Raw genomic sequence first — 18,014 nt, 5'->3', positions numbered from 1 at the left:
TGGAAGTGCATATAGCATCATATATAGAAGGACGAATGTTTGCAAAGCAGTCAAAAAAAATACAGTTAAGAGAACAGCATTGGAGGCATATAATGCGGTGGCAACCCAAGGGGGCTTTGTGCACTACGTGATAGGACCCTGGAAGATCACTACACTATCAACACTATCACCATGTTTCTGAGAGCAATCCTGAGACTGAGAAGGTCCATCACAATTGAATTACTGCAGCTCCCCTGATGAATTAATTTTCAAGCCCTTTTTTACTTAAATTGCTTCCACTGAAATCTTTCGTCTATCTTCAAATAACCGTTAAGAATCTATTTTAACATTGCTTTTTAGTTTTTAACCAAAATCGAACACATGATGAATTTTAATGATAATGATTTTGATTGTATTGTATATGCTTTTATGAATTGTTTTTACACTTCGAATAAAGCTTTTGAACTTGAACACTACGTGATAGTGAAACAGACAGTGACGGCGCGAGTGACATATGGGTGAAAACAGCGAAGGACGCAAAATGTCAAATTGAAAAAACAATATATACAAAGTTGTTGGTTCCTCCTTAGTGAATGAGTAATTGCTCTTAGTTTGGGAACCAAAGAAGGTAATGCGCCATGAGTTGCGCTGTATTGTGGGTCGATGGCATTTCGATCCTATTGATTTAGGATCTTCATCAGGACCAGGTTGCCGATTAACGAGAGTGCAGTAAGGAAATGAAGGGATAGGTAAGGGGTCGGAGGGGATATAAGGTACGCGGTGCATCAGCGATGGACAGAAGACGAGGGTGGGGGGTGAAAGAAGGCGAAGGCAGGGGGGTAGGTCGGTGAAATTCGGTCAGGGGATGACATTCGCGGTGGCATGGTTGGCGGAGGAAAAAAGGGGGGGGTGGGAGGTTGGGGGGGTTTGGGGAGGAAGGGAGGGAGGGAGGAAGGGGAGGGGGAGAAGGGGAGGGTTTTGTAGTGGGTGGTAGGTTGGGGCACAGGGTAGAAGGTACAAAGGAATTACTCACAGGTAGGTGCTGGCCCAGAGACGGATCCCCGTTCTGGTTAAGGATGTATGGTATGTCAGCGTGTATTGAAAGGTAGCTGGGTGCTGGATCCAATGGAAGGTGGCTGGATTAGGGAAAGAAGGGGAGATAATGAGAAGCCAAAAATTTGCAGGGAAATGATTGTGTGCAGAGTAGCGGGAGGCAGCGGACCGAATCACTTACACGCTGGTGAAGGCGCAAAAAACAGAGCCCCATTATGGCCAGAAAGAAAGCAGAAGTCGGAACCAAAGCAGAAGTCGGTCCGGAGGCTTGATCCAATTACTGGGTGCGCTCAGGGGTTCCTGAAGGAGGGGGGAAGGCAGTTAGGAGATTGGTGGTTTGACGGAGGGAAGGGGGGTCGCAGGGGGAGGGAAAGGGCGCAATGGCACACTTGCATGTAAATGAGGTGATGGCGCAGGAAACGGAGCCCCGTTCCAGCCAAGTCGGCGATTGAGTGTAATTGAAGTAATGAGGCAGGGTCCAGGCATCCGCTGCCTTACTCCCGGTAAGGGCACCTGGAGATAGGGAGAAAGGTATGTAGGTTGGAGGGCCGGTCGGATGGGGACAAAGGGAGGCTAGGACGTAATTGGGCGGGCCCCTGAGTGGTGGCGGGCTTACCGTGGAAATGGTGCCTAATCACCGTCTGAGTCCAGTGGTCAGAAGGCGGTCTGGGATCTGGTTAGTAGATCTTGATCCGCGGTAGGCGCTGGAATACGAGGCGACCACGAGAAACCGAAAGCAGTGGTTCCGGGTTGGGCGGGGCCTGATGGCATGGGAGCCGTGTCATGGAAGGGGCGGGGCAAGGAGAGGAAAGAGCTATGGTGAGCGGGTGAAAAGACGGAATGGAGTACGTCCAAAATTGAGGTATGATTACCACGAGAGGACAGGTTAATGTGACAGGAACGCTATACAGAAACCTCTGGACTGACCACTCACAGACAACTGAAAACCTAAACTGAGAAGGATCCCCAAAAGAAGGATAGCAAATGAAAATTTTGGGCTTGACATCTGTGTTTAATATCTAAATAATACCCCCCTTGGAGGCTTTTGCAAACTCGGTTGGTTGTCTGTTTTCCTAGATCCCTTGTGCGTTGAACATAAGAGACAGTATGGGAAACATCCATTACAACGAAACTTTTACAACGCACTACCATTACGACGCAACTTTTACAACGCAAACCATTACAACGCATAGCGCTGGGGGGCGCTCTAGGATAGGGAATGTATTTAATATACTATCCAACACCTTCCCTACTATCCACGGGGACTGGAGTTGGAATAGTAAATTAAATAAATCACTATCCAGCGCCTAAAAGCATTATGCGTTGTAATGGTATGCGATGTAAAAACCGCGTTGTAAAGGCATGCGATGTAAAAGTATGCGTTGTAACGTCATACATCCAACAGTATGTATGAGTAGTATGATTGGTGAGACTGACATGGATGAATGAATAAAGCTGTTTTATTTAGCTTTACTTTTACTATGGAAAGTTTAGGTGGGGGTATTATATGAAACTTTGCATTGTGTATTAATTGTAAAATCACTTTCTTCCAAAATATAGGAACAATAAAATGTGTATTTTTGTTTTTGTATGTGTAAAAAATTCTTTTGAAAAATAACAAAAAAATGGCTTTCTGAAATGAACTATAAACTAAGAGAAATAAATGATAAATAAAGCCTAAAAATTGTCTCTTGTATGTACTGATATAGTTTTGCTGTGTCCTTGTAGAAAAACGTTTATTTTGAGTTTTACCAATTTGTTGAAACTAGATAGGTCAGTCCAGAGGTTTCTGTATAGCGTATATTCCGCCCTTTCCCCCTCCTCTAGACCTAAAAGAAATAAATATTGGGGGTACCCTTAGCTGTGATAATAATGTGACAGGAACGTACACAATGGTCAGTATCACATACATTTGAAAACAGAATCTGTCATACATTTAAACATTTATATAAAAGGGATTTATAGGGCAGACAAAGAAAAAGTGGTGAGTAAATATTGGGGCTGTGACCCCATGAAAATTTTGTGCTTTCCTTGTGCTTTGGGACTTGCTGCTGCTGGGCTCCAGGAGGAACCGCCACGAGGGACTGCCTCCCTGCTGGGGGGTCCTGTGAGCTCACCCTCCCTGGGCCCAGCCTTTGCCCTGGAACTGTTGGGGGGAATAGCGCCTTGTGGACGCGCTATCTATTTTCTAGGAGGAGTGCTTGTGGGTTTGCAGTGCTGAGCTGCGATCAATTCCGAGGAAACCCGACGTGGGGATTCCCCCGCATTGCGTGGGATGCGGGAGCCCACCCACTGTTTTATGTCTCTTTAAGTTGGAGCCCACCCCTCATTTAGAGAAGAGAGGAGAGGAGAAGCCCCAGAAGAGGGGGGCTGCTGAGACATATTTGTTGTGTCCTGTAAAGGTGATGGACCAACCTAGCTAATCGGCACTAGGCCTAACACGTGGCCCTAGAAATAAAGGACTCAGACACTAGAAATAACTTGCTGGCTCTCCGTGCGCCCGTCTTGGAATAGCGTACGTGCGTGCGGAGCCTCTCTTTATTATAGGCGGTCACATGACTTCAACACTGCACGCCCCTTACGCCAGGGGCGGATCATGGGCCCAGAACATAACATTCCTCCTAAAACAAGAAAAACTCAAAACTCAAAACTAAATTCAAAACAGCTGCAACCCTGCAATCTCGATGGATAGTCTATTGTACTGATCTTCATAGACTTCAAGTTCACTTTTCCAAAATCACTACCAATAAGTAGGACACAATACTGAACATTGCCTTTAATACTGATACATAAAACAGTCTTACGTGAGGTAATCGCGTAGTCGACAGGAAGGCGTCGGGTTTCGTCGCGGCCTTTGATCCACGCCCCTCTGGCTTGAACAGTCTGTCTCTGGGGCGGGGCCAGTCTCAGGCGCCTCCATGTCGGGCTCCTCCGGATCTGACATCCCCTCCTGGGCCTCCGCGCCGCCTTCCGTCTCCTTGATCACAGCCCTCGGAGTGTTACTCTGGGTGACCTCGAGACTAGGCGTCGGCTCTCTTCCTGGCAAGTCCTGTGCAGTTTCGGTTTCTGTTGCCAGAGTTGGTGAATCCGATGCTCTCAAACCCCCATGAAAATGTTTAAAATGCGACACATTCCTGGTTACAGTCTCTCGTCCTCGGACCACAGTGATGCGGGTTCCTTTCACACCAACCACTCGCCAAGGTCTTCTTTCATAGTTCAAACGGAATTTTCCACTGGTCACCCTGTTGCGGAGGAGTACCACATCTCCTCTGCTGAAGTGTGTCACCATGGCTCTCCTCTTTTGGCTAACTTTAGCAAAAGCAGACTTTCGTTTGCGGGCGATTATTTCTTCATTCGCGGGTGCTGGAGCCATTGGGGATGGTGAGGAATGGAATCGGGTATAATCCGCCCCATCAAGATATGCGCCGGGGCTATCCCTGTGGTTGAATGTGGGGTTTGTCGGTAGCTGCGGAGAAAGGTGAAAATGGCCATTTCCACGGACTGTCCTTTGTCATGAGCAATGCGAATCACCTTATTGAGGGTCCTCATGAATCGTTCCGCTTCCCCATTCGCTTGTGGCCATCGGGGAGTGATGCGTCGATGCCGAATGCCCAGGGATGATAGGTAGGCGGCCAATTCCTGTCCTTGAAATGGGGGCCCATTGTCTGTGCGGATTTCACGCATAGCCCCATGTGTGGCAATAATCTTCTCTACCTTCGGGATTACATACTCGGCACTGGTGCTGGCTATTATTTCTACTTCCGGATACTTGGAATGGTCATCAATCATGACCAGCGTGTACTTTCCATCCGGAAGACTGCCAAAGTCCATGCTGACCTTCTCCCATGGCTGTTGTGGGCGAGGTTCCACAGCAATCGGAGCTTCACGAGGAGCTTCCCCGGTCACTTAACACGCAGCACATGTCCTTACCACCTGCTCCACCATGTCATCCATCAGGGGAAACCACACCTTTGTCCGTAAGCGTGCCTTGGTTTTGACTATTCCTTGGTGACCTACATGCGCTAACTGTATTACTTGATCAGTGAGGGCTGAAGGTATCACCAAGCGATGCCCCCGCAGAAGGCATCCGGCCTCATCCTCATTGAGTTCCTCCCTGACATGATACAGGCTTTCCATTATTTTTTGAGCTTCGGACGTAAGCATCTTCCACCCCTCCTTGGCCCGATGCCAGTTGGCTGTGTGAACAAGTTCTTTGGCCCTCTGGAGACATGCGTCCTGTGCTGTGGCATCCACAATGTCACTGAGAGAGATGGGACGAGGGCAAGATCGCGCCACCACCCACCTGACATAGGCTTCCGTTTCTTCAGCTTCCTCCATCTCCTCGGCCGTGGCTGGTCTGGGATGTCGTGACAGATAGTCTGCCGGGTTCTTAGCTCCTGGCTGATACTCGATTGTACAGTTGTACTCCTGCAGTTGAAGCAGCCACTTTTCTATGCGAGGCGGGGGTTTAGATGAGGTTCCCGCAAACAGAGACAGCAAGGGTTTGTGATCAGTCACCACAGTGAATGGTTTGCCATAGATGTAGAGGTGAAAATGTCGGCATCCCCAGTGAATGGCAATTGCTTCTTTCTCAATCTGTGAGTACCGTTGTTCCGTGTCCGTGAGAGATCTGCTCGCAAACGCAACAGGCATCCAGTCGATGTCGTCTCTCTTCCTTTGCATGAGAACCGCTCCCAGTCCAGCAGGCCCCGCATCCACAGCAATGAGCGTGAAGTTGCGTGGGTCAAAGAAGGCGAGAGTGGTGTTATTGGACAGAGCATCTTTGATGTCTCGGAAAGCTTTTTCTTGCTCAGGTCCCCAGTGCCAGGGAGTGGAGTCTTTGGTGAGGTCCCGCAGGGGGAGCGTGAGATTAGCCAAGTCTCTGATGAACCGGCCACAATAGTTGACCATGCCCAAGAAGCTCCGGACTTCAGTAACGGTCTGCGGGGGTGGCGCATCTTTAATGTCTTTCACTTTATCCGGATCCGGGTTGACACCCTCGGCTGAGAAGACGTATCCAAAAAACCCTACCCGGTCCCGCAGGAATTCGCACTTTCCTCGGTGGAGAGTTAGTCCTGCATCTTTGAGTCTCCGAAATACTTGGGCCAGCCTTTGATTGTGCTCCGGGATGGTGCGGGCATGTATCATTATGTCATCACTGACATTTATTACTCCAGGTATTCCGGCGATTAGCTCCTGGATGACGTTCTGGAATACCTCCGCTGCGCTGGAAATTCCGAAACTGAGGCGAGTGTATCGTCGAAGGCCGATGTGGGTGGAGAAAGTAGTGATGTTGCGCGACTCCATGTCTAACACCAACTGGTGATACCCTGATCGCAAGTCCAGCTTGGAAAACCAACGGGCACCTGCCATCTCTCCAATGAGGTCATCTATGGTGGGCGTGATGTGACGCTCCCGTTTTATGGCGGCATTCGGGAGGCGCATGTCTACGCAGATCCTGACCGCTCCGGGTTGCTTCGGTTTCCGGGTGACCACGATGGGCGAGACCCATGGGGTGGGACCCGACACCTTTTCGATTATGCCCGCCGCTTCCAGTTTGTGGAGTTCCTCTTCCACCAGCGGCCGCAGATGGAACGCAATGCGGCGGTGTCGCAGAGCCACCGGCTGTACCGTTGGATCGATGTGTAGATGAATTTCTCGGCCTTTGAACTTGCCAATGCCCTCAAAAAGGTCTGGGTATTCCATGAGGAGATGTTGTACAGATTCCTCATGGACCCCAAAGGCAAATGTCACCACACCCAGGTCTTCAGCCGCTCTGCAACTCAGCAGCATACCTTGGCCTTCTTCTGACACGAAGACGTTGGTTTTGATTGTCTTGTTCCCGTGGCGGATGACCGCTTTGAATTTTCCTCGAATCTTGAGAGGGGTGTCCTGTCCATATGCGAAGACGGTGATGGGGGGTGGGACGCAGCGCCGGAGGCGTGGTCATGGTCCCGTAGAGGGAAACACTCATAAGGTTTATGGATGCGCCCGTATCCACCACTGCTATTAGATCTTGGTCCGCTACCTGTATGGCGCATTGAGGCAGTGGCCTGGTACGGCGGGCAGCGGTGCCGATCATGTGCACTTTGTGCACTGACCGTTCTTCTTCTTCATCGTCATCCATATCGCTGTGACTCTGTTCCCCCTCCGTTACGGCCTGGACAGCGGGGCGTGGTTTGCGGAATTTCTTCGACCGGCACACCTTTTCAAAGTGATTCTGCCTGCCACATCCCGAACACCGCTTACCCCGTGCTGGGCAGTCTGCCATCTGGTGTCGCGGACCTCCACAATAACCACATGACTGTCCCGACGCTCCACCCTGAGTGGGCGGTCTCTTGGGCCACTTGGTGGGCGTGTGTGTCTGTATTTTGTTAACCGGTTCCACTTTGACCGATGCCTGCAAAGCCGCTTCCATGTGCGCAGCCCTAGCTTTGGAGAGCTCTTTCGTGCGGCCAAGAGTTAGGATGTCCGTCAGCGGCTAGCCAGACTCCTCTAGAATCCGTTCCCTCAGTTTGGCCGACGCACATCCCTGTATGATTTGTCCCCGAATTTCCTCAGTGGTGTCTTGAAACCCACACGTGAGCGCCAACCTTTTGAGCCTGGTGTGATATGTGTCCAGCGATTCCTCGGGCAGCTGGCGCGCTTGTCTGAACACAAATCGTTCATAATCTTGATTGGCCATAGGCTCAAAATGTGCGTTGAGGGCATTAATCAGCGTGTGATGAGTTCTGGGGGTCGCCTCCGGGAGGGTCCGAGCAATGGAATGGATGTCCTTGCCGCCGAGGTGTAACACCATGGCCCGTTTCTGTTCCTTGTGCGTCTTTGTAGCTTCGAAGAAAACTAGGAGTCTATCCACCCACTCCTTCCATTTGGGAGCGAGCGCTGAGGGCGCACCCTCCACCACAAAGGGTTCAATGGGCGGAATCGTCGCCATCCTCCCAACCGCGCCGGATCGGGCACTCCGCACAACTACCTGATGCGTGTGTTGAAACGGGGCACCGCCCAGAGCACCGTGCAGACGTGAGCTGTGCAGCAGTAGGGTCGGAGTCACCTACTCTATGTCCATGCACCAGGCCGCTCTTCCCGGCAGACTGCACGGGGGTAGAGTACACCGCACGGCACGAGCACCACGAGCCGAGGGACAGGCTCGCGGCCGCCACACGGGGCAGGAGGCAGGTACCCTCACCCAGCGAGGATTCAGCAGCCACCCTCGTCGCCAATTGTTGTGTCCTGTAAAGGTGATGGACCAACCTAGCTAATCGGCACTAGGCCTAACACGTGGCCCTAGAAATAAAGGACTCAGACACTAGAAATAACTTGCTGGCTCTCCGTGCGCCCGTCTTGGAATAGCGTACGTGCGTGCGGAGCCTCTCTTTATTATAGGCGGTCACATGACTTCAACACTGCACGCCCCTTACGCCAGGGGCGGATCATGGGCCCAGAACATAACAATATTGTCGGTGCCTTACTTCTGCACCAGGAGACCTGAGGAGGCAGAGAGCTGCGAAGGAGAGCCCCGGTGAGTGGGGCTCAGAGTGGGCCTTGTCCATGTCTTCCTCTGGCACGTGAGGGAATTTAGTATTTAAGAGTCCGGAGTGGTGTTTCAAGGGCACGAGGTGCCCGGGCTAATTCTGCATTCATCTGCACCGCCCTGACTACGGGCAGCTACACAAAAAGGGGCAGGTCTATTGCAGAGGTCCCGGAGTGGGGCTTCCATGGCACAGTTTGTGCCTGTGCCGATTTTTGCCTTTTTCAGCTGCACCGCGCGAGAGAGCGGGCAGCTGCAACGTGGGGCATTTTTCATTTCTGAAGATGAAGGAGTGCGATACGCTTCTCTGCCCAAACGCATTGCGCACTTTACTTTTGCTGCAGTGGCAGCCAAAGGGGCCAGTTGAAGGCCTCAGTTACATGCCCTGACATTTTGGACAGAGGGCATTTGGGCCCCCTAGAAAGGCCAGTTGGCCAGGCGGTGAGTTGTGGGTTGGTAAGGCGCAAGGCCCTAATGTGATTTATGCACAATGACTATCGCATAATGTGTTTATGCTTGTGATGCCTATGACATTATGTGTTTATGCTTAGGATGTTATTGCTTGATGTGTTTATGTCTACAGACGTGGCCTAACAGGTTTATGCTCATGTCATTTATGCCTAAAGTAATGCAGACATAAAGTGTTTATGTTGCAGGTGATAATGCTGAGGTCATTGTTGTGCCAGTAGTTACTGGTGTTTTTTTTTACTACTTGTGCTTTCTAAAAGTTCTGACAGTGGCCCGGTTGGCCCTGTCCTGTGTATATAGTCCCCTGTAAATATTGCCTAGTGCCAGTTGGCGCAGTGTAAATGTGTGATTATGATTCTAATGTTTTGGATAATTCAAAGGCTATTTTATATAACCTTGTGTGGAGTTTCTTTTGTGGTGTGCCTAGTGTGTTTCTGCTGTATGTGTGTGTTGCACGAATGCTTTACTCATTGCCTCTGGGATATGTCTGACTGCTCGTGCCAAGCTACCAAGGGGTGAGCAGGGGTTATATTGAGCGTGTACCTCTCTTGCCCTGACTTGGGTGGTGGTTTCTGCCTGGCTTAGGCGCATGCCCTGGCCAACCAGAAATCCCATTTCTAACACACACTATACTAATTTGGGGAAGATGCTGGGCACTAAAGGGGTGACACTTGCTATGCCCACTCCAATCTAAACCAATTTGGGGAAGGCGATGGACACTAAAGTGTTGAAATGTACCATTCCCACTCCAATCTAAACTGATTTGGGGAGGGCGGTGGACACTAATGGGGTGATGTTTACTATTCACACTCCAATTGAAACCAATTTGGGGAAGGGCTTGGACACTAAAGGTGTGACATTAACTATTTCCACTCCAATCCAACCATACTGGGGGAAGGTGTTGGACACGAAAGGGGTGACATTTACCATTCCCACTTCAATCTGTACCAATTTGGGAAGGTGTTGGACACTGAAGGGGTGACACTGACAATCCCCACTCCAATCTAAACCAATTTGGTGAAGGTGATCGATACTTGGGGCCTCATAACGATGAGGCTCGGAAAGCCACTGAGCTCAGTTCGGAGGCTTTCCGAGTCCCACTGTGTGTTTCACTTTCTACCGCTGTATTACAATGCAGGCGGACTAAAGTGAAACCGGCTGGTCATTCTGGCTGGATTCCTACGGCCTCAAGGAGCCCGTCGGTCAGTCAGAGGCCTCACCGTAATTCATATGGACGGCGTTTCCGCCGTCGGGATTACGATGTTGGTTTTCGACAGGCTTTCCATGTCGGGCTTTCCGACATGGAAAGCCTGTCGGAAAGTTAATTTGGGGGCACCTTGCAGGGCCCCCTTCTCCCTGCAGCCTCCAGTTGGGTGCAGAGTGGGCACCTATGATGCCCCTCTTTTGATCCCTGCACCATGTGGCAGGCACCTTGAGGTGCCTGACACGTGGTGCAGGAATTAACAGATTCTCTGTGGGAGAATTGCACTACGGCCGGTTTACGGCCGCAGCACAAGCTCCCATAGAGAAATGGGAACATGTGCTGTCACATTGTAATGCTGCGGTCGGGTCCGCCCACCATAGGTGGGTCGGTCCCGATTCCGCAATGGTTCAACATCGTAATAAGGCCCTAAATGTTTGAAATATACTATTTCCACTCCAATCTAAACCAATTTGAGGAAGGCATTGGACCCTAAATGGGTGAATTGTACAATGCCCACTCCAATCTAAACCAATTTGGGGAAGGGGTTGGACACTAAAGGGGTGGTATTTACTATTCCCACTTCAATCCAACCATAATGGGGGAAGGTGTTGGACACTGAAGGGGTGACGTTTACTATTCCTACTCCAATCTATACCAATTTGGGAAAGTGTTGGGCACTAAAGGAGTGCCTTTTAATAACCCCACTTAAATCTAAGGCTATTTGAAAAAGGTGTTGGTGCTAAAGATGTGAACATTACAATATTCACTTCAATAAAACATTTCACACAAGGTAATACATATTAAACAATTTAAACACACAATCAATACTGCATACTCACATACATTGTTTTACTATCAAATAAAAGAAATCTAAAAACCAACTTCCCTAAACTGCAAACCTTTATATACAAACTTAAATATTAAAAAATATATTTTTATAATTATTAATAGTTACAATGTATTTGAAAGTTTTCAAACATTCCTCAAGTTTAAACTATAAAATAACAAATAAACTATTAATCCAAAATTAATGATCATAAAATATAAAAATATTTATGGTAATTTTTTCTTTTTATATAAATGTAAAAATTTATCTTTTTTTAAAAATACATATATTTTTAAAATAAAAAAGTACAAAAAATCTACAATTTAAAGTATATTTTAAATTTTGTTATAAATGTATAACATTTCATATAAAAATATTTCAAAATTATATATTTTATTAAAAATGTTGTTATATATTTTATTTTGTAAAAAACATTTTTTTATATTATACCATTAATATATATCTTAATTAAAATATACTAATAATATTCACATAATGAAATACATTTTAACAATCCAAAACATTAATTTGCATATTTTCAAAATAATCAACATATTTTTTATTTAAAATATAATTTTTTGGGCATATCTCTCCACCCTTACTCCCTAAAAACCCTACAAAACACAAAGGGTTAAATCTGTGCAGTGACATTAAATAACAATATACAGATTATGTAAATTTATAATTATGAAAAAACCTGTCAACCCATAAACTGACCAGTTAGGGTTAGCTACACTTACCATCATAACCCATGTTCTCACTATACTCTGATCTTGACATCACATATGATGTTACTGATGGCACCTCAAATGACATCATTAACGGCATCACTGAGAAGATATATGATGTCACCAATGGCATTATCACCAACATCACTGTATAAATAAGTTTAATGTGTGATGTAGAGTGTGTACAAATCAAGCAAGCACAATCCATGATTAAAGATCACTATTCATACATCCAAGAAAGTAAAAATAACCAAACATTCTGTAAAATTAATAGTACGGGGAAGGGCTGACATCTTAAATTACTCTTGAAGACCTTACTGCTAGCACAACAGGTGCTAAACACAGTGGAGTCTGTGAATCCAGGATAGAAAACATGTTGGTGTGCAGGCAAATAATGCCTGAAGAAAAGATTCTATTTTAGGATGCTAGTGCAAGAGCTCAGGAGAAAGCATGCGGGATTGTGGGCAGGAAACGGTGTTGTGTACTGTCTGATGCAGTCCTTGTCTCCTATGAGCCTTCAGCACCCTTTTGGAAAGAGGTACTCTCGTATCTTATTAGACTTGTAGAGTGAGTGTTGTGAGGAGAATTAAGTTTAGAAATCAAAAGATGAGCAAGGAAATGGGAGAATGAGTTTCAAGTAGATACCGAAGAGGGCAGTGGCGTTGGGGTGGGGGTGAGTTGGATTATTTGTAAGGAGACAAAATCTTCCATTAAAAAGGCTGCGGGAGGTTTAGGAAAATGAAGGAGAAATTATGATGGTTCAGATGAGGAATGCTGGTCATTAACTGAGGATGAAGAAAAAGAAGATGAGCCCTAGGGCAGAAATTGTATGATAGAGATCAACTCTAATGATGTGCAGAGATTAGCTGTTGTTAAGACGTGATCTGCATAAAACTCTACCAAGTCTGCCTTCAACAGCCAAACATGGATGTAGGGAAAGACTGGTATCTCAGTCCACCAAAGAAGGGCAGTGAACACCACGTTTAGTTTTGTACATACCCTAGGGGCATAGTAAACTGACTGTGCCACCCCTCTCCTTGAAAAGTAAGTACAAGTTGTGGGCCTGTAGGACAGGGATGTGATAATACCACCATCCTGTGTCTGGGATCCAGAACAAAAAGAACGTGGGCCAACATGAACATCTTGAATTTTTCCTTGTACAGCAAGGTGTTGAAAGGGTGAAGATCCAAACTAGGGTGTGGGCCTCCATCCTTCTTTGGCAAAAGGAAGTAGTGAGAGTAATATAAAATCCCTACCTCTGAGGCCAGTACCCTCACTATGGCTTCTTTGGCCAAAAGAGCCTGCATCTCTTGCCCAAAAAGGGCAGATGGTCCCCCAAATGCTGAGGCGAGGCAGTGTGAAAAAGAATGGCTGGGTGTAGACCCATTGGATAATTTGTTGGACGTAATGCTTTGCCACTCCTGGAAGACACGGCTGATACAGCCTCAAACCATATTGTTGTGTAATACTAAAGGCACAATAATAAAGAGGTTTTGAGGCTGTGGCCGGATGGATGGGGGACTGGGACACATGCTGCTCTTTATGACCTGGTCATTGTCTGTTCGGCTCAAAGCTCAACCTCGAAAGAGCTGGGAGGCCTGTTGTGTGGGTGGCAAAGCATGACACTGTTGATATGCAAATTGCTTGGCATATCCCCTAAAAGCGATATGAATCCGAAACCGGTCCCAGGATGCTTCTTTCCGGTCCAGGGAAGACATGGCTTGGCAGTTCGGGCTGGACTGTTCCCATAAGGCACAGGGTCAGACTGATTTGCATATAGCCATGTCTGAACTGGGGTGGCTGAGTGAACTAAAGAATGGTGATGGATTAAACCCAGATCCGTTGACTGGGGGTGATTGTTTGATTTGTTCAAGCGCTCCGTCCATCATCCCCTTTTGTATCGCTTTGTTCGCCCTAAGTGTGGCAGGGTATACTCAGACGTGAGTCCCTTGTTCACTTGGCCACTGGATTCAAGATAGCCTGGCTGATGAGGATTATGAATCCGAAACCGGTCCCAGGATGCTTGTTTTCGGTCCAGGGAAGACATGGCTTGGCAGTTCGGGCTGGACTGTTCCCATAAGGCACAGGGTCAGACTGATTTGCATATAGCCATGTCTGAACTGGGGTGGCTGAGTGAACTAAAGAATGGTGATGGATTAAACCCAGATCAGTTGACTGGGGGTGAGTGTTTGATTTGTTCAAGCGCTCCGTCCATCATCCCCTTTTGTATCCCCTAAAAGGACAGAACTGTTGGGAGGATTAGTGTACGGGAGCCAAAAGGCTCAAAGTGCTGGCCATGTCTCAGCTTTCCTTAAGCTGAGTTTGACTTTTCACCCAGCAGGTAGGAAGAAGCCATAGAAGGGCATGTCCATCAAGGACTCCTGGACATCCCTCGAGAAACTTGTGGATTTAATCCAAGTGTGACGTCAGAGCACCACCCTCATTCCCATAGCCCTTCCCAAACAGTCTGTGGTGTCTAGGCCTGAACAGATGACAACGTGGCTGCATCCCGACTATATTGAACAATGTGCGCTAAAGAGTCTTGTAATTCTTCAGGGACTGCCAGCAAAATCTCACATACCATGAACCATAGCTAGTGAATGTAGCATTGCTAAGGAGGCAACTGGCATTAACTAAACCTCATGGTACGGCTGCCAGAGGAAAACATCTGTTTGCTAAAAGGTGCTATATACTTGGTCAGAGGCTGAGCTGAAGTCCATAAAATGCAGGTATAACTGCCCCTAAGAAAAGTTACATATTTTCGTATTAGCTGATGGAAGTTGAGGTATTGGTACACTGTGCCTGAATCACATTTTAAATCACATTGTATGTTACCCAAAATTCCCGTTGAAGACACCCATTCCTCAATTTGTGTCATTTGTGTATTCAGTTTAACTGTGGGTTAGACCTGACATCTCTGACGTGGTGTTCCCCCCAAACCTTTTGCCTTCACCCTCCTGGTTTACTGAATTTGTTTTTATTGGCTTTAGGACTCTGTGCACTTAACCACTGCTAAGCAGTGCTAACGTGCCTGTGCTCTCTCCTTCAAACATGGTTTAATTGGCCTACACCTAATTGGCACACTTCATTTACTTGTAGGTCGCTAGTAAATGGTAACTATAGGGCCTGTAAATTAAATGCTACAAGTGGGCATGCAGCACTTAGTGTGCCACCCACTAAAGTAGCATTTTAAAACATGTCTCAGACTTGCTACTGCAGCCTGTAGTTGTGTTACACTGCCATTTTGACCTGGCAAAATAAACCTTCACTAGCACCACGTTTTACTCATTGTATCCTCTGACGTCGTGGGACTCTCGACGCCACCTTTGGAGCACCACCAAATAGCAATTTATCATTCGACTAACACCATAGGAAACATAGCTGTGCATTTGCCCTAAAAGCAATTATCTCAAAATAAACCTTTCACCAGTCCTAAACATTCCTTTTTAATACATTTAAGTAACCTCTACGGTAGGCCTTAAATCCTAATAGGACAGGGTGCATTATATTTAAAAAGTAGGATATGTGTACTTAAGTTTTACATGAGCTAGCAGTACAAAACTCCTAAAGTTATTTTTCACTGTCGTAAGTCCTATCTCTCCCACTGACTCCCACTGGGTTACCTTATTACATTTAATGCGTGATAACTTGGGATTGGGAGCAGATTCTTTACAATCAATTGTAATTTAAAATCCTCATTAATTGTATAGCCGGATTTTAAGTCACAATTCTGAAAATGTCACTTTTAGAAAGTTAATATTTTTTTATCCCAAACTATTTGTGCCTTCTTCCAGTGTCCTAGGTGACATGACCGTGAATGGCTCTGCTGTTGGGATTTGTTTATTGCTTTTAGACAGTAACACAAAGAGGGCCTAGGTGTGAACAGGATGGGCCATCCGGGCAGGATGTCTGAGAGGAGCTGTACGCAACCCCACTTACACTTCAAAGGACTTTGCCTACTATACACACAAAGGAATTTGACACTAGACCTGCCCTGCCTTTTGCCACTTCAGACAGTTTGGAGCCTTGACAGGGAAAGTGGAAGACATTTCTAGAACCAGACCTGGGGGTAGTGCAGAAACGTCACACACAGAAAGGCTGGCACCAAGTATCAATATTGGACCTCTAGAGCCACCCTGCAGAACACTCATGGACCTGTGAAAATTACAGAAGGGCTGCCCTGCTTCCAGACGACTGCCCTGTTGCTTGAATGACTACCTTCTCATCTGAGAAAAAAAGACTGGACCTGCTTACCTTCGTCGTAGGCTAACCGGATTGGCTCCAAGGGTCAGGTGGTTGACCTCCTGTGAGCTACATGAACACAAGCTTCAGAAGCCTCCCTACAACTGCCCAGCTGACCTGCTGCAACTGGAACTGCCTGGACCTGCAACTGGAACTGCCTGGACCTGCAACTGGACCTGTCTGAGTAATGTAACCTTTGCTGGAGTTAGTCCCTGATCCCCAAGAGGTGCCTCCCCAGGTTCTAGACCCATAGCTGGCATCAGAGTGCACTCAATAAAATGTGAAAATCCTGATGATTGGGCTCCTCACGAATAAGAACAGGCCCGTTCCCATGAGGACTCTGCCACCCACGACAAGCCTGAATGTGAAGCTACGGTGAGACCTGATCTTTCGTCAACAGCGACCACCAATGACATCCGGCAACGCAAGAACCGCACTTCGTGCTACAGCAATGATAGCAATGATGACCACCAATGCGAAGCTCCATCAATGATTATCCACAGTGCTTGACCAGTTCTTTGCGCTACAGCTAAGCTTGACCTGCTGTTTGCGCTACAGTGATGGCCATACGCAATGCTTAGCCTTTTTCCAGTGGCTGCCTGCAACGCAAACGGAACTCTTTGTGCAGACCTAGGAGGTAACTTTTCAGCAGGACTAACCTGCTCTCTGTATCCAACTGGTGCTTCATCACAGTTGGCCTGAACTTCCCCTCGGTCTAGCACGACCAGGTGACCATGAGTGGTGCTTTGTGCATTTAGGTGCTATGTTTACTGCGAACATTACAAATGAATATCTCCGGTTCTACTGATTGGATTTTTGTCAATCTGGTATAATTTTTTTTATAAACAATTACTCTATTTCTATAAATTGGATATGGGATTTTCTTGTGTTGTGTTTTAATGTTATTACTGTTTATATGCTGCATAAATAATTTATACATTGCCTCTAAGTTAATTGTGACTGAATCTGTACCAAGCTACCAGAGGATTAAGCACAGGTTAGTTTAGTGACTTGTGTGGTTGACCCTCGTGCCGCAACTACTCGAGGCACTCACTACAGGCTCCAGCATGCATCACGGGTACTACTCCCACCTGATGCTACTTCACCTGGAGGTGCTGAATTGAAGCCTCACTGGTGCTCCCGCAGTGTGGGAAGTCCTTTGCACTGCAACTTCTCTGGGCACTACAGGCTCCAGCCTGCTTCAAGAGCACTCCACCCATCTGCTGCTACCGTGCCTGGAGGCACTGAGTTAAAGCCTCACCGGGACTCCTGCAGTGCAGGACACACGTGGGTCACGCCCGGGCTTGGGACCGGGCCAAAAGCAGGTCCGTCTACACCCGTCTGCATCCGAACAAGGCCGGGCAGGGCCCACTCTCTTTCCTCTGCTTTGGCATATTCTGTGTGGCATAATGGGCAAATTGTAAGGCTGTCCCTGTGTCCTCTGCAACCCCTGCAGTATATGGTCCCGCATTTACTCAAGGGTGCACCCATACAACTATTGACAGTTTTTTGGTCAAGGCTATGGACGTAATAGCTAAAGAAATTCAGTTGGCTAAACGCAGGCTCTCCCTCATAAATGAGAATCTGGGCGACCTTATGACAACTATGCCGCCATCTTTTGCAGAGCAGTGTGAGAATGCTCTGGTTGATGGCTTTTCCATCTTTGATTCTTCTGCCCCCGTGGATGGGCGCTGTTGCTCGCAGCATAAACGGGGGTTTGAATGAAGGGGGGGCTTTGATTGTTGATGATGCAGATAACACTGAAGCTCATTTGCCTGGTATTGAACGGCAGGCAAGCAGAGAAAAGGCGCACCTAAAACTAAGGGCTGTTACGTGAAACTTTCCAAACAGAGGAAAAATCAAATGCTTTCCGCTCCTAATCCTTCTCAAATAGACTTTGAATCATGGGATTATTGGAATTGTATTAGTGAGCAGCTAAGTAACCTACTTGATTTTAAACTTTGCCCTGTTCTTGAGTGCGTT

Source organism: Lissotriton helveticus, chromosome 6 (genome assembly GCF_964261635.1).
Source record: "Lissotriton helveticus chromosome 6, aLisHel1.1, whole genome shotgun sequence".
Lineage (NCBI taxonomy): Eukaryota > Metazoa > Chordata > Amphibia > Caudata > Salamandridae > Lissotriton > Lissotriton helveticus.
The sequence above is the reverse complement of the archived record's forward strand: the minus strand, read 5'-3'. Positions refer to the sequence as shown.